Source organism: Felis catus, chromosome D2, assembly GCF_018350175.1.
Source record: "Felis catus isolate Fca126 chromosome D2, F.catus_Fca126_mat1.0, whole genome shotgun sequence".
NCBI classification, from domain to species: domain Eukaryota; kingdom Metazoa; phylum Chordata; class Mammalia; order Carnivora; family Felidae; genus Felis; species Felis catus.
In genome coordinates, this window is record NC_058378.1 from 49,619,301 (window position 1) to 49,640,429 (window position 21,129).

General features: G+C 58.2%; 1 protein-coding gene across 1 annotated transcript in view; it reads left to right on the plus strand.

Moving 5' to 3' along the window:
- Window positions 1–570: 570 nt before the first annotated feature.
- The window catches only part of RASGEF1A (RasGEF domain family member 1A), an 86,883-nt gene continuing 66,324 nt past the window's right edge, over window positions 571–21,129 (plus strand). Inside the window, exon 1 of the mRNA XM_011287411.4 lies at window positions 571–668. The gene's annotated coding sequence lies outside the window, so the exon portion shown is untranslated. The remainder of the gene's footprint in view (window positions 669–21,129) is intronic.

Here is a 21,129-nt window from a genome sequence, read left to right on the forward strand (position 1 = left end):
GACCATCAGTTTACTCATCTGTGCAATGGGAACAAACCAACACCAACCGGATAGGGTGGTTGTGATGGTTAAAGGTAATAATCAAAGGGACCAGGATTCGCCCACGAAAGTGGTTTCAGAAGCCAAAAATTTGGCAGCTCTAGGGGGTCCCTAAAGCTGCTTTCACATTAGGCGGCCACATCACCTTTGGGGTTGTTTGTTGAATTGTCCTTTCAAAAATGAAGGCTGGCACGCCCTCTCCCCGCGCTCTCTCTAGGCCCCCATCCATCCCCGACCCCGCCCTGCGCCTTGCGCCTTGCGCCCTGGCCACGCGCTTTACCTCTCCTTCCACCTTGGTTCTGCACTTCCCTCTCCACGCGCCCGCCCCGCACCCTCGCCCCGCGCCCGCCCGCTCCCCGCGCTCTCGCGCCCGCCCGCTCCGTGCCCGTTCCGTGCCCGCTCCGTGCCCGCTCCGTGCTCGCTCCGCGCTCGCTCGCTCGCGCTCCCCGGCGCCGGCTGCGGAGGGAGCCGCTCTGCCCGCAGCTGGCGCAGCGCGGGGGCGGCCGCGGGTGGGCGGGTGCCGCGGGCCCGGGCTCCGAGCATGAGCCGCCGCCGGCGCCGGCCGCGCGCTGCTCGGGGCCCGACTGCGGCGCGAGGGCTGCGCGGGAGCTACGCCGGCCCGGACCGAGGTAGGCAGCGGGCGCCCATCCTCAGTCCCTCGGTCCCTCCCGCGGGCCGTCCCCTCCGGCCGCCAGCGCGGGCGGGGCGTTCGCGGGCCCCGGGTCCTGCTCGGCGCGACGGTCGCGTGGCCGGGGCACAGGCTCCCGGCACGGGTCGTGGGACGCGCGTGGAGGAGGGCGTGCGGGAGCCCAGCGCGGAGTTGCCGAGAACTCCGCCCCGGGCTGGACAGCGCCAGGACCCCCGGTCCCCAGCGCCTGCGGGGCACCGGGCGATCTCTGCCTGGGCGTGGCGGGAGTGCACTCCGCAGGCGGGCGTGGGCACGGGCTGGCAGGACCGCTGCCCCGGGCCTGGCGTGGGGGAGGGGGCTGGGAAATCTGAGGAGCTCGGGGCTGCGCAGTTGGAAGTTTCCATTTGCTTGTCTGTATTCTGGGCCCCGCGGTGGCATCTCACGCCCTTGCTGTTTGGCGAGGAATTGGGGCGTGAGCTCAGCATTTGAAGGGAGACGACCCGGGCGAGATGCTCCTCTCTGCACCGTGGGCAAGGGTCATTTCAAGGACCGTGCTCTTGTTGCCCCAGCACGGGCCTGGGGCAAGGTGCAGCTGGTTCTAGTCGGTGTGTGTGTGTGTGAGCGGGGAGGGGTCTCCTGCTGTCTGGGGAGGGCACGCAGCAGGCCCTTGCCCCCTGCATCTCTAGCTGCTTCTCAGCGCTGGAGCTGGTGGATATTTACAGGCAGGTTGCCTGCCTCTTGGGAGCCACCTGGGGGCTGAGATGCGGTGGTGTCCGGGGCACCTTCGTTCAGGGGTTGGAGCTGTGAGCCCCATCTCGTTCACCCTCCCCACTGCTATCATTCTTCTCCCACCCTCTAGAGCAAGGGCAGGGCCCAGATGGCCACCTGCCCTAGGAGCCCAGGACATATAGAGTCAGGCTGGCATGCAGGGGAACCTTAAAGAGGCAGTGGTCTGCTCTGCCCCTCGGGGGGGGGTCTTCCACCTCCCTCGGGACACAGTCTCACCCAGCACAGCCTGGCCTGGGTCCAGGCTCTTCTCTCCCCAATAGGAGGCCTAGAGTGCAAAGCAGCAGCTCCTGTTGTGAGCAGAGAACTAGGGAGTTGGGAGGCCATAGGTCTGGACTTCTGAACTGTGGGCAGGCTGCAGGCCTCTCCGGGACTCAGCTTCTCCATCTGTAAATGGCTTCAATGACTTTTAGGGGCATTTCCCCTCCCGCATCCAGGGACACTTTGCATTGGAACCTCAGGACCCCAGCCCAGAATAGGAGGAAGGGATCCTGAATGGGAGGAAGTGGAGGGCCTTGGCTCCGGGCACGCAGGTGGGTTCTGGGCCCATCTAGCTTTTATTTGTTGTGAGGGACATGGGTCATAGTGACCAACAGCCCTCTGGGTGGTCATGGCTGGGTGGGAGGCGGCAGCAGAAGCCACAGGCCCTGCCCCTGAGAAGGGAGTGAGCAGTAGAGACCCACATGCCGATACCCTCGTAGGGCAGCTGTGTCCTCTTGCACATGGCTCCTGGGTTTGGGAGCACAAGCAGGTGTCCCCAGGTGTTCCATGGGGGCCTGAAAGCCAGCCAGTAAGTTTGTTTTTCTCTGGGAGTCATCCTTGAACTGCCAGCCTGATGGCTCCCTTCCACCTGGCAAATTGTGGAAATGGAACAGTTCACACAGAGCGGAGGGTTTTTGGTGTAACTTAGCAACCGCAGGCAGAGGGGGCGGAGGGAGAAATGCGGGCACCACCGGCATTAGTGCTCGGCCGTCCTGAGTGAGGCCAGTGGCGGGGGGCCCGGCTGAGTGGGGAGGGCATTCCACCACAAGCGGCCCCCTTAGGCTGGACCACTAGTCCATCCACTGGGTCCTCCAGAGGAGAATAGTAGGGGGCTGAGTAGATGGCCTGAGAGCTGCCGAGTATAACGGTCTCCCCGTCTGCAGAATGATGGGCTGAATGGGCAGTATTGGAATAGCTTTGGCTGATCTTTGGTTTTTAACCGTACAATCCTGTTCTCAAGCCACGTGTTTCACAGAAACCGAATTTGTCAAATAGGCCAAGTGAAGGTGCAGGGCTGGGGGGGTGGGGGAGCCGTTTGAAGTCCAACCACTGTCCTCGGAAGTGGGGGCACTGGCACAGGCTGGGGTAGGATGGGCATTTCTGCATGATCTGACCCCAGAAGAGGGGCTCTGGGCCCCCCCCCCACCACCCCCGCCACGGAGCCTGCTGGGGGCAGATCCCAGGGCCACGGTGGGAGAGAGGGCCGGGGATGCAGATCAGGGCCTGTCCAGGTGGTCATTGGTCATCACGGTGTTGTTCCCAGTCCAGAGCACACGCCCCCGGCTGCCCCCTGCTGGGACTCCTCCTCCCTCCCTCTTTCCCTCCTGAGGCCATCTGCTTCAGCCCTGGTCCGCTCTGGCTGTTTGTCTCTCAGAGCTTCCAAATGTTGAGCAGAAATCTGCCGCCTGTAACTCCCACCCACTCCGGGCTGCCTCTCAGTTCCTTTGCCCTCGCTTGCCCACCTCCCTCCTGTGGATGAGTGTTTACTTAGCAACTTGTCTTCCAGACAGAATCTGAAGAGGCAGCAGGGTAGAAGGGAGGGGGGGCCGTCATCACGGGGTGCTGAAGTGACATCAGGCGGGGAAGCTGCCAGGCCCATGGCCATGGGGGGAGGGCCTGTGACACCCACGGGTCACACGTCAGGGCCCCCTGACCTGCAGGGATCTGGGGAGGATGCCCTGCCCTTCATTCAGAGTATATGCCCTTCTCACCTCTTTCTGGGCACAGAGCCTGGGGCGGTGGGGCTCTGTGTTTATGTGGCAGAGAGTGAACACAGGGGAGGCCTGGTCTGGCATAGAGTGGGCTATGAATCCATTCAGAATGTCCCTACACTGGGGACATGGGAAGTCCCAATCTGACAGCCTTGGAGCAGGGTTTGGAAGGTCAGCAAACGTCAGCCTGGCAGTGACATGGTGGGAACCACGGAAGGAAAAGCCAGAAAGCCCCAGCATGTCCTGGCTGTTCAAGGGGTCAGGTACAGAGGAGCAGAGCTCATCCTGGGGAGTGGAGGGTCTTGGGGATTCACCTCTGGGGATGGGCTTCAGAGGGGCTCGTGACAATGTTTAGTCAATGGTACGAGTGTCCACAACCACACTGATACTGGCCAAGGGGGTGGCCGTGTGATTGCTGCCTGTCACTGACCCTGACTGAGGGAGGACGGTCAGATGGCCTTGGGTGTCTGAATGGTCTCGTCTGCTGCAGAGGCATTTCCTAAGAACCGCATAGGTGCCCCGGAGTATGGTTCACGGCAACCCCCAGTGATCGTGCCTGGGGAAGCTTCTACCCACCTCACTTATCTGATAGGACAGCTCCTCAGGATCCATGCAGTGAGGCCGGGATGTGGACATAGCACAGGAGAAAGGAGCCTCTCACCCCTCTCCCCATGAGCGCGAAGGCTGGGTCTGCGGGGACAGGCTGCGGGCTGTGCTGCCCTGGGTGGTGGTGGCGGTGGGAGCTCAAAGCCTGCCATGTCCCTTCTGAGCGGCTGTGGGGTTGTCATGCAGGGTGAGTTCAGGGAGCAGTAGGCAAGCACCAGCTCAAGAAAAGGCTTGGATCTGGGCTTCATCGAGTCTCCCTGACTCGTCAGGAGCACCTCATTTCGCCCAGGGGCCACACACTGAGGCAAGAAACCAGCCCAGAGGGCAAGGCATTAGGTGCTGGGGGGGGGGGGGGGACGGGACACTTCGTTCCATTTGTCCAGCTCTTGTATCACTGCCTCACAGGTGAGGTGCTGCTGCCCTAGTTGACAGGTGATGGCGTCCAAGGTGATGTTACTTTCATAAAGCTTCTTCCAGCTTAAATACAACAGCAAACTGCTCTCTGCTGTCTCCCCCTCCAGCTATTTTCCCCCTTCTCTCCTCCCCTGCGAGTAGGCTGACTCTGAAGCGGTGTTCTCTGCTTGCTCACGCCACATCCTCACCTCCCACTCACTCCCAGCCCACTGCAATCTGGAGCGCCCTCTTCACTCTGAGAAATGGTCTTCAGGTGCCTGTGGACATCTCTGGCCTTGCTGGCGTTCACTGCCCCTGCTCCCAGGCGTTTGTCCCCCTGGGCCTGCAGGGCCTGGGCCTCCATGTGCGCTGGCGGCCCTGCAGACCTCGCTGCAGGCTTCCCCTCCTCTCCTGGGGCCACTCACTCGTCCTGTTCCTCAGGACCCAGACCTATACCGTCTCCTCCCCAGGCGTGGCTCCTGTTCCCTCCTCGGTGCCGACCCCATTCTAACTCACATCGGCCCAGCCGGGTTCTGTCAGTGTTCCAGCCCGTGCCTGCTGGATCCCTCTCAGATGACCATTGTCATTGTGCCCCTGAACCTCACCTGCCCCAGGCTCCCCATCTGAGCCGGCGGGATGGCCAGGGCCTCCCTCTTGCCTCTGCCAGGTCGGTCCTCACCCTGACTAAGTGGTCAGCCAGTCTGTGCCACCCACCCCAGACCCCTCTCCCACCCCCTTCCCCTGCCCACCTCTGCCTCCACAGGTCAGGCTGCCCCACTCGGCCCTGGACAACTGCAGCGGCCTCCGTTCCTACCCCACAGCCAGGTGACCTTTTAATGTTCTCTTCGTAAACATGCTCTGAACCTTCTGTTCCCAAGTGGGTCTCCCTGTCCCCAGCCTTCCTTGGGGGTGCCCTCCTGCCAGGGTGTGCTGTGCAGGGTGCCCTGGGCCTCTCTGCAGCACGTCGCCCCCGTGTAATTGTCCGTCGGTGATCTCTTGGAGTCAAGTGTACCCTTGGCCTGTTGTCTCCAGTTGGCCCCCCAGCTCTGAGATGGTGGCTGGGCCGGCGGACTCAGCAAGCCTTCCCTGGATATATGTGAAAGTCTGTGAGCCGCTGTGCGTGGTGGGGCAGAGACACGCAGATGTGTCTGGGAACGTGTGCATGGGGGGCCCGGCCTGGACCATGTTGCTGTTCCCCCTCAGGTAGAGGAGAGGGGAGCAGACCCAAAGCTCTGGGACAGACAAGGGTGGTCTCTGGGGAGCCAGACCGGTTCAGGAAGGAGCGGTGGGGGTAGGGCTGGGAGGCCAGGCCCCTGCCTGTTGTCACCACCACTTCCGTTTCTCCAAGTGTCACCCTCAGACTCTACCTTGAAGGGAGTTCTCCCTGGATCCGGTTGCCATGGCAACACTGTTAACAAAGAGTAGCTTTGGTAGAGGAGGCTGGCTCACCCAGAAGCTGAGGGGGCTGGGAGAGGGTGTGCCTGTTCTGATGGGTTTATTAGCTGAACCAGTTTCCCCACCCCCCACCAAGGCTGCCTGAACGGCATGAGCCCCTCCCTGGACCCTCTACCTGTGGGGATCTCTGGGCCTCTGGTACTCAGACCCTTCCCCTGTGGATTTCATGAAGTGTCTGGATTCCATCTGGGTGTGGCCTGAATCCCGGCCACAGCTGGGTCACTGGGGCAGACCCAGGGAGGCTTCTGACTTGGGGTGTGGGGGGATGTGCCAGCCCCAGCACCAGGCACTTTCTGGGGTGAGGATCCCTAATTCGTTGCTGTAGAAACCCAGGCTCGGAAGCCCAAACTTTTCCTGCCTAGGACTTCCTGAAGACTGGTTCTGTGTCCAAACCCCTTCCCACTGTGACGTGTGCACATTTGGGTTTCCGGGTCCTCCTCTGAGGCTATGGTCTTGATTAAATGAGGTGACGACATGCACCGCTGGGTGACAGCCTGGAGCTTTGCAGCCCAGGCTGTGGTGACTGGGAGGGTCGGTCCTGCTTGCTGGGACCTAGGTCTCTGCTCTCAGAGCTGAGGGAGAGCAATGCAGGGGGGAGGCTGCCCTGTGAACCAGCTTGGGGGTTAGGAATGGATGGAATTTGGAAACTCACACAGAAGAAGCTCATGGAGTTCCTAGGCGAGTCTCCGTTGCTTTGAGGAGTTAACCACTCAGAGCAGGCAGGAGGCTGTCAATTATTCATTTTATTATTGTTGGTATTAGTAGTGGGTGGCCCCTGCTGGGCGAATGAGGCTGGGAGCAGAAAATCAGGACCGTCCCCGGGTGAGACCATGTCATTTCCACCCTGCCCCCGGATGGCCAGGGTCCTTCCTGCAAGGCACCCCGCTACGTGAAGGGGCCTCCCGTTACTTGTGCGCCTCCCTCCTCTGGCCTGGGAGCCCAGCTCAGCTCCAGGAAGGTGAGCGAGTCTGTGAGTGTTCCTGTGAGAGGTCGCTGGTGTGGGTGACCTGGGAGCACCTGGGAGCACCTAGTCTCCGGGTCCCTCTCTGCTGGGTCAGCAAAGTGAGGTTTCTCAAGGATTTAGGAGGGGGACTGACAGCGAGCAGGGTTGGCCAGAGTCCAAGCTGTTGCTCTGGGAAAGGCCAGTACCGCCAGATCACTTCCAGGAATGTATGTGTTACGGGGTCGGGGGTGGGGTTACGCGTGGGGGCGGGGCCTAGGGGAGCCACCCACAACGGTGCGTCACCACCGGGACCACGCCCCCAGCGATGCAGGGCTGACGTGGTCACAGGTATTTGCAGAACCACAAGGTCAACTGTCTGCAAACTACCCATAAAAACACCTCAAGGAATATCCAGAAAACACTGTGATTCAGACCATGTTTTCTTCTTACAATGCAGTTATGATAGAAATTCACAACAAAACATAACTCTAAAAAAGTCTAATAGTTGGGAAATTGAAAACACACGTATAAATACACAGTGGACCCAAGAAGAAATAGTAATAGAAATTAGCCGATAATGAAATTCAATGATACAAACATAATGAGGGATACTTGTAGGACACAGCCATAGGGGCACTGCAAACGTGTCACTTGCCGCCACCAGCTGACCCTGTCTGGAGGGCCCAGGGTGTTTGAGAAGTCCACAAACGGGTGCCTCCTCCTTGGCCCCGGGGACGGGCAGCAGGCCTGGAAGCAGCGCCTGGGAGGCAGGGAGCCGGTGGCCTGGCCTCCTGCCCGCTGCAGGGGTGCCTGAGGGAAGCGCGAACTCTCCCCGCTTCGCCTCGCACTCAGGCCAGGCTGGGGCCAGGGGGGCCGTCCTGCCTGTGATCTTGCAGAGACCAGGGGTTTTAAAGCGTGCTCTCTGGCCAGGGTGGCCGCCAGGGTGCAGCTCCAGGTCACCGCCTGTCACAGCCCAGGAGGGGAGGATGCCAGGCACGTGTATGGTTGGGCTGAGATTTGGAAGAACGGCTGTTTTGTGAGGTGACGGGGCACTGTTAAGGGAGGAAGAGGAAATGCCAGTGTGAGGAATGGCCCAAGGTCATGGGTGGAGAGAGGAGAGAAGCACAGGCAGTGTGGTGGGGGCCAGAGCTCTTGGATTACCTGTCTGTGCTCAGACTTTGGTATGCAGGGCACGTGTGTGGGCTCTGTGTGTGTGTGCGTGTGTGTATATGTGTATACACATTCACATGCAAGCACCAGGAAGGGGTCCCTGACCAGCTCTCTGTCCCAAGGGCTCTGCTCTGTGTTTCACTAACAAGTGACTTAATCTAATGTCCGATTTTTTTTTTTTTTTTTTTGATGCTGGCATCATTATACCACTTTTGTTGATGACCTTCTTGTCTGGAGAGAGGGCAGAGGCAGAATTTGAACCCAGGTCTTTCTTCTGTGCCAAGGAACACTTTGGAGAGTGGGTAATGTGCTTCCTTGGTGCTTCCTTTCATTTCTCGGTGCCTTCCTGCCACCTCTCTTGGTGTCCAGGCCCTGAGCTGGCCCTTGCTGCTTTTCCTGCCTTTGACCGTGACCACCTCCTGCCCCCACGCTTCCCTGAACGCGCACACACCTCAGGTCTCAGCTTGGACAGGGCTCCCAGCAGGAAGTTTTGCCACTTTCTGGGGCCACTGGGAGGCTCTTCCTCTGGGCTGTGGAGGGCCAGGCACTTGTGACAGCAGTGGCTAGCTTCTGAGTGTGCCCTGTGTGCCAGGTGCTCTTCTGAGTGCTTTGCCTGCTTCCACTCACGTCATCCATGCCTTGGAAGGGCATGGCTTAGGTCAGCCTCCCCAGCCTGAGACAGGGATTTGGATGCAAGGGGTGTAGAGGGTATGCTCTTGGGAGATACCTTAAGGAGGTGAACAAGCAAGGTAGGAAAGGGGAAGAGGCCGGGCACAGGTGCCATTTCAGGCAGAGCCTTGCCTCAGCCTAACCCTGGGGGGGAACTCCGGAGTGTAGACTGCACCAGACTTGTCTCACTGTGAGGCAGGGAGTTGGACTCTGGGCCCCTGTGCTGGTCAGCTTTTCATTGTTGGCCCTTCCTGTCCTCCGGAGAGGGCTGCAGATACGAACTGTGCAGCGTGCTGGGAACCCTGGGAGACTGGGTGCCCCAGGCTGTTAGGACGGCCTGGCAATCTGGGCCCCAGAAGCACCACCCCAGGCAGCACCATTTCCACTTCCAGGCCGGAAGTTCCCTGCTCTTCCCACAGTCCCCTCTGGTCCCTGGGGTGGGGGTGGGTGGGCCTCAAGATGCAACCTTGGGTCTAGTGTGCTTTTGTCTGTGGCATCCTGTGGCCTGGCTCTCAGAGCACTGGCCACCTTGCCATGAGGTCTCATTCTGCTGGGGTGTATCCACACGTGTCCGAGTCTTCTGCTCTGTGCTGCTCACTGCTGGGCCCCAGGACTGAGGGCTGTGCTGGCACAGGGAGGATCTCTGTCACTTTGTCCAGGGAAGGACTGACCGTCAGTCAGCCTGGTTGTCAGTCCTGGGCCTGATGGCAGGAGGCTGAGCAGGCCAGGGACGGGAGAACCTGAGACCGAGGGCTGTCCAGAGCCCCTCGGACTTGAGAGAGGGGCCTGGCCGTGGGCTGGTGAGGATAGTGTTGGGGGAGGACCCCTGGCCTGGGAGTGTGGGGCCTTACTGCCCGCTCCCAGCTGTCCTGCCTGGGGCCAGTCCACTCCCTGGGGTCCCCACTCAGGCATGTCCTGCAGCAGGAGGGCCCGTGAACTTTTCCAGGCTTCTCACAGCCCAGCTCAGCGGTGGCAGCACACAGGACAGACTGGAGAGAGGCGTGGAGAGGCTGAGCACGTGGGTAGACAGTGAGGGCCAGTGTGAGTGTGGTGGGCACAAGGATGGGCTGTGGGCCCGGCCGGTGAGATGCCGGGTCCAGTTGCCCCGCTAGCTTGGCAGCCCACCCCACACCGGCTGGGGCCCTCTGTGGCTCCCTGCCAGGTTTGGCCTGCCCAGACCGCTTATGGCGTCACACACGGTGTAGCAGGTGGCTTCCTGGGTGGGGAGCTCGCAGAAAAGCTGAGGGCACGAGGCCCCAGGTTGGCCAGGAGGATGAGGCAGGGCAGGGGTAGGGAGAGCCCTGACTGAGCCCTGACCTCACCCCTCTGCTGCCCTCCCAGGAGGATGTTTCCGGCCTGCCCCTCCCCTCAGGCCTCCTGACAGAGCAGGCCTACCTGGCAATGCCAGCAGTGGGCACCCCCACCCGTGAATCTCTCACCGCGGGATTAGACACCCCCATACCCACCTACTCAGGTGATGCTGGGTCGAATTAAACTGAATTGCACCTCAGTTACCCCATCTTGCAGCGAGGGGTTGACTGGAGCAGGGTTTCCAGGGCCCAGGGCCCTGGGTAGCTCAGGGTCAGGCAGGCCTCTGTGAGAGTGCTTCCGTGCACATATGCCCGCCTGTCCCCGGCACACCCCCGGCAGCTCTCCGCTTACCTGTAACGGATGCAGCTTTCGCCTAGGATCGCGAGTGTTCCCCCCACGGGGAACTCCTGAGCCTCTACAGCTGTGATGTTGGAGGTCCTCGTGTCCTGGCCCTAGCCTGCCACCTTCTCCAGGCTGCAGCCACGTGCCTTGGCCAGAAATGCTGACTACCCAGTTTGCCAGGCCCTGGACCGTGGAAGAAGGGCAGGCGGTGGCCCCATGAGTCCCATGAGGGATGACCAGAGCAAGGCCCCTGAGTCCCCCAGGAGGACCCAGTGAAGAAGAAGGACGCTGACTGCAAACAGGCATTTTATTGCAGGGATAAAAATAATAAATACAGCCTAATCCGACAGACACCAAGGACTGGTGTTGGAGAATGATAATGTCTATGTCCCAGGCTTGCTTCAGATGAGGAGGGTGTGCTGGAGTTGGGAGCCTGTCACTGCCCAGTGCTCTGTGGACTCACGGCCAGGGCAAGGGAGGTGAGGAGGCCTCGGCAGAAGAACATTGCTTCGTAGGACACTGATGCTCGAAGGGTCTGCGGGCCAAATAGCTCAGAGGTGGAGACTGAGGCTTGGAGGAGTGTAGGGCCCCGGGTGCCATCAGGTGAGGTAGACGTGGAGGGGCCATTAGACACAAGCGGGCCCAAGGTGGGTGTGGAAATTGTCACCTGTGTAGCAGCGAGGCTCCAAGGGGCTGAGAGCCCCACCCCAGCCCTGATAGCCCGGGCCTGCCCCTCCTCACCACCTCACGTGACCTGTGGAGCCATGTGAAAGCCCTGCTCTGACGTGCCCATCCAGGTTCTGGGAGTACAGACAGAATCCAGAAACAGGTAGGAAATGAACAGAACGGATAGTTGGAAGGTACTTGGGGGAGGTGGGAGGGAGTGTGGGGGGCTTCCGTTTAGGACAGAGTGATTAAGGCAGCCTCACTGGAAGGTAGGGCTTGAGCCCCATGGACATCTGGAGGCAGGGGCTCCTTAGAGACAGAACAGCTGGCCCCGGGCCCCGAGATGGACATGTGTCACCCTGCCCAGGAAGCCAAGAAAACTGGAGGATGCAGTCCGTGGCGGGCGGTGATTGTGGGCCAATGATGACGTGTCACTCTGGGGTAGACTTGTGGCTTTCTGGAGCCTCACGCCTCCTCTGCAGCTTCGCCTTGTGCACACGTGGATAGCTCCCACAGAGGGCAACCACCCCGCCACACCAGCTGTCCTCAGCCCCGAACCTGCCCCAGGAGGGAGCCCAGTGGGGGATGTATTCACATGGAGTTTGGAAGCAGAGAGACGGCCTGTGTGTGGCCGTGTGTGTGGTGGTGGTGGTGGGGGGGGCGGGACTCTGGAAAGGTGACTGTGGGTCCCTGACCTGCCGTACCTCACCTTCTTCTTTACCCTTTCCCTCTCCCCCACTCTTTCTTTCCCGGGATTCCTGTTTAGCCTCCTCCTAGGGCTCCCCTTCCCTCTCCTCAGTTTACAAAGTTTGATGTTGTACTTATGTCACTAACAGTCACAAAGCAAAAAGGGTCCAGGGGCGCCTGGGTGGCTCAGTCGGTTGAGTGCCTGCCTCTTGATTTCGGCTCACGTCACGATCTCAACGTTTCGTGAGATCGAGTCCCGCGTCGGGCTCTGCACTGACAGCGTGGAGCCAGCTTGGGATTCTCTCTTTCCCTCTCTCTATTTATTTATTTAAATAAATAAGCATTAAAAAAAAAGAAGAAGAAGTAAAAAGGGTCCATGTGGAGCATGCTTCCTTCCATCCCTGCCAGCTGATACAGGTAGAGACCTTGTTATCTGTTTCAAGTCTCCTCCCGACAGGTCTGGTCCATACGCATGCCCAGTGCATCCTTCCTTGTTATGCTCACGGCAGCAGCACGTCGGGCCATGTGCCCCGTTCCACTCCTCTAGCTTCACAGGGCATCTGGGAGCCCCATCTCAGTGCGCATAGAGCGGCCTTGCTGTTCTTAACATCTGTGTGGCCTTCCACTAGTGGATGCACAGTGACGCGTTCATCCAGCAGCCCTGAGAAGTAGCCATTCCGATGGTGTCCACTCTCCTTTTTAAAGCAGAACTTGCAGCAGACATCCTTGCCTGGATATCATTTTGCTCCAGGTGTGAGCGTATTTGTGGGATAAACCCCTCGGAACAGAATAGCAGGGTGAAATGGAGGTGCAGTTGTAACACTGATAGATTTTGCTAAACTGTCTTCCACAGACACAGCAATTTATACGTCTGTGGGAGAAGTGTGCAAACACCTGTTTCTCCACGCCCTTATCTTTGCCAATCTGATAGGTGAGAAGTGGCTCTTGTTGCAATGTTAGCATTTCTCCCACTGAGAAATGAATGAGATTGAGCATATTTTCAAACGGATAAGATTCACCTGCGTTCTCTTTTTGAGGAACTGATGTTTGAATTCTTAACATGGTATTTCTGTTGGGCCGGTGGCATTTTTCTCATTGATTCGCAGAAGCTTTCTATATATTGGGAAAACTGACACTTAGAATATGAGTTGCAAATCTTTTCCTCCACCTACTGTATTTTCATTTTGTTTGTTAGGACTTTCACCACGCAGAATCTAAAAAATGTATGTAGTCCATGGGGCACCTGGGTGGCTCAGTCAGTTAAGCGCCTGACTTCGGCTCAGGTCATGATCTCACGGTTCGTGGGTTCGAGCCCCGCATTGGGCTCTGTGCTGACAGCTCAGAGCCTGGAGCCTGTTTCAGATTCTGTGTCCCCCTCTCTCTCTGCCCCTCCCCTGTTCACACTCTGTCTCTGTCTCAAAAATAAATAAACATTAAAAAAAATTAAAAACAAAATAAAAAATGTATGTAGTCCGTAATGTACATATTATGTTTGAACCGTGTGAAATTATGGTTTCCCTAGGTCAAAAATGTTGCCTATCAGTCATTTTCAGACTAGCAGAACAACCTGTGTACTGTGAAACTATAAAGAAATTCTCTCACGTGTTCCTCTCATAGGCTTATGGTTTTGTTTTTCAAATGTGAGTATTTGATTTGTCTGGTAGGATGCCAATTTTATTTTATTTTTTTCCAGATGACCACTCATCTGCCCGACACCACTGATTAAACAATTACCCTTTTCTTCACCGGTTTGAATTATCACCTTTATTCGTATACTAACCTGCCGTATGTATTTGGGGTTATTTCAAGACTTTCTCGTTTGCTTCATTGCTCTGACTGTATTTTCACGTGCTGATACCATGTTTTAAGTTTCGCCGCTATCAGGCATTTGCAAACACACTGAACAGTAAAGAGAATAGAATCACGCACACCCATATTCTCATTACCCAGATTCAGCAGTTCGGATTTTACCAGCTTGCTTCACTTACTCATTTTTCCTCCCCCCCCCCTTCTTTCTTTTCTTTTGCTCTTTCTCTTTTTCCTTTGAACTGAAGTATTTCAATCAAACCCCTGACCTCTGTAATTTCCCCCGTATCCTCCAGTGTGGATCTCCGAAACAAACAAGGCCACTTGCAAATAGAACTGTGCGGTCATTATCACAAATAACAAAATTAATAGCAACTCGTTGCTGTCATCTAACGCCCAGCACATACTCAGTTTTCCTTAATTGTCTTAAAAGTGCTCTTTTGCAGTTGGTTGTAAAATTAGCAACCAAATTAAATCCACGTGTGGCATTTGGTTTTTATTTTTTTATAAGGCTCTTTTTTTTTTTTAAGTTTATTTATTTTGAGAGAAGGCGCACATGCGTGCATGCAAGTTGGATTGGGGGGACAGAGAGAGAGACTCCCAAGCAGGCTCCGTGCTGTCAGCACAGAGCCCAACTCGGGGCTCAATCTCACAAACCGTGAGATCATGACCTGAGCTAAAAATCAAGAGTCGACGCTTCACCGACTGAGCCACCCAGGTGCTCCTCATAAAACTTCTTTAATCTGAAACAGCCCTTCCTTCCCAGCCCTACGACTGCCCCCCGCCCCACCCCGACCCCGCCGCCGCCATCACCTTTCCTTAAGCCATTGGCTCATTGCGGAAACTTGAATCTGTGTCTGTGGAATGTCCTATTTTCGAGACTCGTCTCTTTGCTTCCTTGCAGTGTCATTTAACGAGCTCCTCCGCTCCTAGTACTTTCTCTACACTGGAATTTAGCTCAGACAACTTCATTTTATGGGCTTGCACGTTCTTTTGGCAAGAATACTTCAGGGTGCTGCCCTGTACCTCACAGGAGTCTGTCGCATCAGGTCCGGTTGCAGTGGGCATGAACATGGGGGAGATGGGCTCTCATCCTCCTGCATCCGTTCCGTTCTCCTGACAGTTTCAACCGTCAACAACCACGACCAGAGTCAAGTATCCCATCAAGGGCTGCACCACGGTACCTTTCTAATTGTTCCCTCCCAATGCATTTGTGGGGTTCTTCTAGAAAGAACATTCTCTCATCAACCAGGGCGATTTGGTCACCCCAAAATGATTTCAGAAAAAAAGGCAGGGTAAGTGCTAGATTCTTTCCTTTGCCAACACATGGTTCCTTCTGATGTTGCAACCTGTGCTTGTCTCCCTAACTCGGCAGCCTTAGCCCGTCACACCCTTTTTCATCAAGTTGGTTATGCCATTTTTTTTTTCAGCTGTAACCCTGTATTTACTGTAATATTGCTTTATCTGCTGGATTGAGCATGTCCTTGTTAGCCGTGTGTATTTCCTGTGGTTGTCAATGCAGCTGGCCGATTTCCTGGTTGTGACGTCACAACCCACGGGGGGGTGGCCAGCCCCACCTGGTTTTCTCTTCGGTCCTGATAATGTCGAGGGGCGACCTTACAGCAGGTGAGGCTTTCTTCCCAGATTGCTGGATCTTAGTGTAGCAGAGATGCCTGCATGTTTCGGAGGCTGGTAAAGAGGATATGTGCATGAGCCTCCCTGGGACATGGGGAGAAGAGCACCCCATTTGTCTTGTCCTCTCCCTGGGCCATGATGTGAGCCATCGCTGCATCAGGAGAGAGGGTTGGAGGGGAAGCTGAAGGGCCCCACAGGCCCAGGTCTATCGCTTTCGCATGGTTGAGAATATCAGGGATGTCAGACAAGGGACACCCTCATGACGTGGGAGTCCCTAGCTGGGGGAGATGCTGTACCTGGAGCCCTGGGGAGGCAGGGCTTACAGAGGGTACAGAGAGGAGCTGGGCGATGAAGAAGGGCCTCAGGAGCCGGTCCAGGGCAGCCCCTCGAGGCACAGACCCAGGCCTGTGGGAGGGCAGGGCCTGTAGGAAGGACCAGCTCTGTAAGTGCCTGAGCTCGAGACCCAAGCTCGGCTTCCTGATGTGTCCGTGCTGACCTCTGGGGATCTGAGCTCTGTCCCTGAGCTGCTGTGCCTGCCTTTGGGTTCTGATAAGGGCCCCTGGGGGTGGGTTGATGCTGGGGGGGAGCAGAGGCAGTGAATAGACTTCACTGGCCAGAAGAGCCCATCAGGAGCAGAATCCACTCCTGAAATCCCTTCTTGGCCCTCTCTTGCTGGAGGCCCTTCACAGCCTGGTATTGTTGCCTGGCAGTGCGAGGCTTAAAGCGGGGCTCTAACAGCAAGGGTTTAGTTGTGCGTGAATTAAGGGTTCAGAGTGTTCAGGTGGCTCTCTCTCCCCTCCCCTCCCTGCAGAGCCGGTGTTCCCAGGTGGTGCCCACCCCAGGCACCCAGCGGACGTCTGTTAAATGAGTGAATCCACAGAAGCCGCCTCCCTGATGGTGCAGCCCTGGGGCTACAGAGGTGGGCACATGGGCAGCTGCCCGGCCTGCTGAATCTACACTGTGCTGGGTGTCTGGAGGGGTGCAGTTTTGTGGGCAATGAACAAGGCCATGAGAGAGGGGCTCAAACACCAGGAGGAAACAAGTTTCTGGAAGGTCCTAGCCAGCACCACCACCCCCCGCCCCCGGACCCATCATGGAGCGTGGGGCGCGCCGGGCAAGGGGGCAGCAAGCCCACGGCTTCCTCGAAGGCTAGGGCACTTCTCCCACATAGTGTGGCCTTCATCTTGAGCCTCCTGCTTCCTAGCCCTGCCTCACCTGGCCTGGGTTCCAGCTGACCCTGAGTCTGCCCCTGGCTGGGTCTGGTGGGCACCAGGCTCAGAGTGCAGTGCCTTCTTGCTTCTGCTTCCCCGGCCCTCTCCCAGCTATGATTTTAGATCATCTGTTCTCAAAAGTGGGATCGGATGCCCGTGGAAACCTGCGAACTGCTTCTTAAGAGCAAACAGCCCAGCCCAAGGGGTTCTGGCCAGGACAAGATAAGATCCTTCCTCTTGGTTTTGAAAACTTCCCAGGCCACAGCCTGTGGTTCTGAGCCCACTGAGCCCTACTGAGCGAATGTCAAGCCCACTCCCAGATGCTGATCCACTAGGGTTAACCCAGAATCTTCTGTCCACTTGGGCCCTGGTTGCTCACCATGCTGGGACCTGGTACCACAGTGCGGGGACCTTTGAGTTCAACACAAAATGGGAGCTTTTCTATTCATCACATTTACTTTGGTTTCTAGAGAGCTGCCCAGTAGCATTCAGCTGACTCAGCCTCAGTCACAGCAGAAATCCACCCCCCCCGCCCCCCCCCAGACCAGGGCTGACTGCACTTTTGGGATGGCCCTCAGGGGCTGAGGTCTGTGCTTTTATCTAAAACCCTCTAGGGGAGGTTAGTGGCTGGCCCAGGGCCAGGACGTGGGGGAGCTCACTTCCAGAGGTACCCCTGCCTGTCACTCCCACACGCATTCAGCTCAATTACTCGGGAGTCACTGGACCCAGTTACTCAGAGCACAGATGAATCAGACTTCCCGTAACTGGCATTCAGGAACTTGGGAGCTTGGAAAGGTTTCCAGGACACTGGGGGTGCTGACGTCTCTTGTTGGCATCTCTCTCCCAGCCCAGGGCAAACATCCAGGTGAAAGAGCCGTTGCATTAGAGAGACATTGTACCTGGCGGAGCCTTTCTTTAAACATATCATTTGACAAAGAATCCCTGACTTGGGGTAAGGGAGGGGGTGGGAGGGGAGGTAAGGGCGTCATATTTGGGGGCTTTTTCATATGAGATCTTTTCATTCTCACAGAGCCCCTAAGATAGTGGTTTTCTCTACAGAAACACAAAGTAGGCTCAGAGAGGCTGAGAAACCCAACAAAAGTCACGCAGCAGCGAGGCTCAGAACTGGGACTCAGACCCAGTGTGGCGGTCCCCACTGTCCCAGGCCCTCTCATCAGGCGCAACACAAGGGAGCCCTTCAGGAGCAAGTGCACGGCCTGAGGGTTCCCTCCCCCTCCTCCCGCCCCCAGAAGTACACAGGAAAACATTTAGTCATTGAAGAAGTCAAGTTGATGTCCTTACCATGGGATTTGCTGGAACTGTAACGTGTTCGTATGGTTTCTGAAGCTTCCGAAGGGGAACAGAGTGGACAGAATCTCTACGGCCTCCCCGGGGAAGAGACCGGGGAAGAGAGACCCGTGCTCTGGGGATGGTGTATGGGGTCTCCCCTGGCAGGGCAGCCACAGAAGCAGCGATGGCCAAAGCTCCAGGAGTGGTGTCAGGGAGTCTGGGACCCCGCCCGCAGCATGGGGCACGTGGTGCTGGACATGCCTCAGGGGAGCGGCAGGTTCCATGGTGTGGCCTCTGTGCCCTCAGCCTGGCTGTCCTCCTTCCGCTGGGCAGAAGGCCTGGATATGGTGGGTGGGGGGCTGTTTGTGAGTAGACAGCACCCCATAAAGTCCAGGGAGATCAGTGGGGAGACAACACATCCAGAGACTTTTCTACTCGTGTGGCCCAGGCTGCAGTACCTGCCTTTCGCTCGCCTGACCCGGAGCACATCGGGGAGCCCTTCACTAAGTGCCAGGGGTCAGGGTGTGGAAGAAAGGTCCCCAGGACAGGCTGTCACTGTGAGAGCTCAGAGGGTGGATCTTTCCCACCCCTCCCCTGTCCTCCCATTGAGCCTCCAAGCTCTTACCCTCCCCAGGGTCCTGGGAGACGTGGTGAGAGACTTAGCTCAGGAAGGGTAGGGGACAGGAGTCTCTGACCCTTCCTGGTCAGGGGGACGTCCCAGGTGGGGGAGGGTACAACTGATGCTGTGAAACCCCTCTGCATTTCATTCACTCACGTAGCTGGGCTCACTGTCCCGGGAGCCCCAAGCCTGCTGCCCTCCCAGCCTTTTCCCTTCACCCCTCCCTTCTGTCACCCACAGTGCCCCTTCAAGTGGTTTCCAATCTACCGTGCATGCTTTCTCTCCTCCCTGCCCCTGCCCACCCTCTGTCCCACCCCTCTGCGTTTTTGCTTACCCGCTGACTGATGGCGGGCTAACGTATCCCCTCCCCATCTCCAGCTAGGCCATCGCCCTGGCTCTGTACCTAAGACCCTCTCTCTGCCCTCTGCTCTGCTCCCCAGGCCAAGTTCCTGGGAGCCTGTGCCCTGGGCCCCTGCAGTTGCTGGGCCTGGAGCTGATGTCCTGGCAAGACTCCGTGTCTCTGGACTAAGGCCCACCTTGGTCGTGATGAGCTCTGCCCGGGCTGGGCTCTGCCCTGCCCTGACCCTGGCTGGGCTGCAGCCTCTGTTTCTGCACTGCTTCCCTTACACTCTGCAGCTGTGTCCCATCCTGGCTCCCACTTCCCGCTGGACACCACGCCCTGGACTGCGCCCCTCCTGACTTCCACCTTCCTCCCCTGTCCCTGCCTCACCCCTCTCACGGGGGAACAGAATGCCAAGCCCAAGTTGAGGAAGCTCAAGCCCAGATGAGGCTGACCTCTGGGACCTTTGCTGTGAGTCAGAGGAAGAAGGAGAGGGAACATCTGCAGGGTCCCTGCAACCCCTCTTCCCTCCCCCCTGCCCTGCCTAGAGCCCAGAGACCCCGTAGACATGCTGGTGGGCCTGCCCTCCCACCCACTCTGGAGGTGCAGACGTGGGCTGTGGGCCCTGGGGGGCTCAGATACACTCCTTGGGGGCAGGCACGTGGAGGTGCAGGTGGAGGACGTCATGGTGGTGATGCCTGTGCCTCACCATGTTCTGTGGGCGCTGCGGGCATCTCACCTGCGGCAACTGGTCTAGTCCCATCAACCCTGAGGGACAGGGCAGTTCCCGCCCCCATTTTACAGGTGAGGAAACTGAGAGGTTAAGGGGGTGCAGGCAGGCTCCAGGATGCAGTGCTGCCTGCAGAGGAGAAAGGGGTGCAGCAGGGGAGGGCAGGCCCGGGTGTGGGGCCTCGAGTTGGAACTCACTTCAGGAGTCATGGGGCCCCTTGGTGGGCCTTGGGCCCTCAGTGCCCCATTCAGAGGTGCCTGTGGGACATTATTACAGACGGCGGAGGCCTGTCCTCATTCCTCCTCCGGGGCCTATAAGGCCCAGGGGCGGGGAGAGGGAAGGGGCCTTCCTGGTCGGATGCAGGAAATGAATCCAGGAAAGGGTGACACGCTGGATCCACACTGAGGGTGACAGTAGGTTCTCTGCAGGCCAGGGACTGTCCACTCAAACATCCAGGCCTATTGTCAGGGCTGTTGGGTTCCATTGTGGTTTCTCCATCAGTGTGGTACCAGTGGAGGCCTGGGCTCTGTGTGCAGCCTGCTGTGGCTCAGAGGCCCCGTGGCCACCCCTGGCAGGTCTGGCTTCTGAGTTTGCCCACACCACCGCAGTAGAGCTGGCCTGTGGAGTAGCGCCCCAGGCGATTTCTCTGGCTGCCTTTGCTGGGTGGGGTAAGGTGGCCAGACATTCCTTTCCTTTCCCTGTTCCCACAGCATGGTGGGAGCCACAGTCCGGGCTACCAGGGTGAGCCCAGAGCCCGGGCCCCTAGCCTGGCTGGGCCCAGAACGAACAGTGTGACGCTTCCAGCCTCAGTTTCCCCATCTGTGAGGGAGACGGCCAGGCTGAGGCTCTCCCGGCTCTCCCAGGGTACGCAGGGGCTCAGTGCACACTGCCTAGCTAGACCCCCGAAACTGTCTCCCTGAGCCCCCCCATGCCAGTTGGTCAGCTGCCCTCTCTTGCCATCCTTCTCCCTTGGCCTGCTCAGCTCTTGCTGACAAGGGGCCCTGTGGCCTTTTGAGGTTTGCGGCCTCCTCAGGACAGGGGCGGTGGGGGGTGTTAGTGATGCCAGGTGGGGGCCCTGGTCGGAGATGCCTTGCGTCAGAGGTGCTTCCTGCCTGGGGCTGCTGGGCTGTAGGTCTGATGCCTGTTACTCATCTCCCCCAGGTGCCCGAACGCCCAGACCCTGACTCCCCAGCACTGAGCACTTGCGCAGGCCTGGGCCCTCCTCCCTCTCCCTCATGTCAAAGCTTGGGGGCCAGGAATCGGGGAGACCACCTTCTCACATGGTGCCCTCCGGTGGAAGGCTTAGGAATCACGCAGGCGGTGAGGGCATTGGAGCCCAGCTTTGCCACCTCCCGCCTTGCACACGCTGCTGCCTTTTCTGGGTCTCAGACGCCTCCTCCGTAAAAGGAGGTGACCTATAAGCTGTGTTCCAGGGCAAGGTGATGCAGCACATCGCGGGGGGCCTGGGTGCTCTGTGGCCTGTCCTCATTCCCAGCTCTCCCACCTGGCGTGGGGCCCCCAGGGCTCCCGGCTCCAGGCCCACACGGGCCCAACTCAGTCTCTCAGAGTCCAGGTCCGGGAGTGGGTGAGCCCCGGCCCACCGGCTGAGTGTAGGGGAGCGCGGCACAGGCATCCCAGCCTGGCCTGGCCATGACGGTTAGGGTTAGGGTTAGGGTTAGGGTTAGCAGGCTCCCTGCAGTCAGGTGCGCGGTGGGTCACCGCAGGGCCTCTTTCTGCAGTGCTTCCCGCGACAGGGCACACGGTACACAGCCTCTAGGGTAAATAGCCTGATGGAAGGGGCAGGGGTGTGAGCAAGGGGAGAGAAGGAAG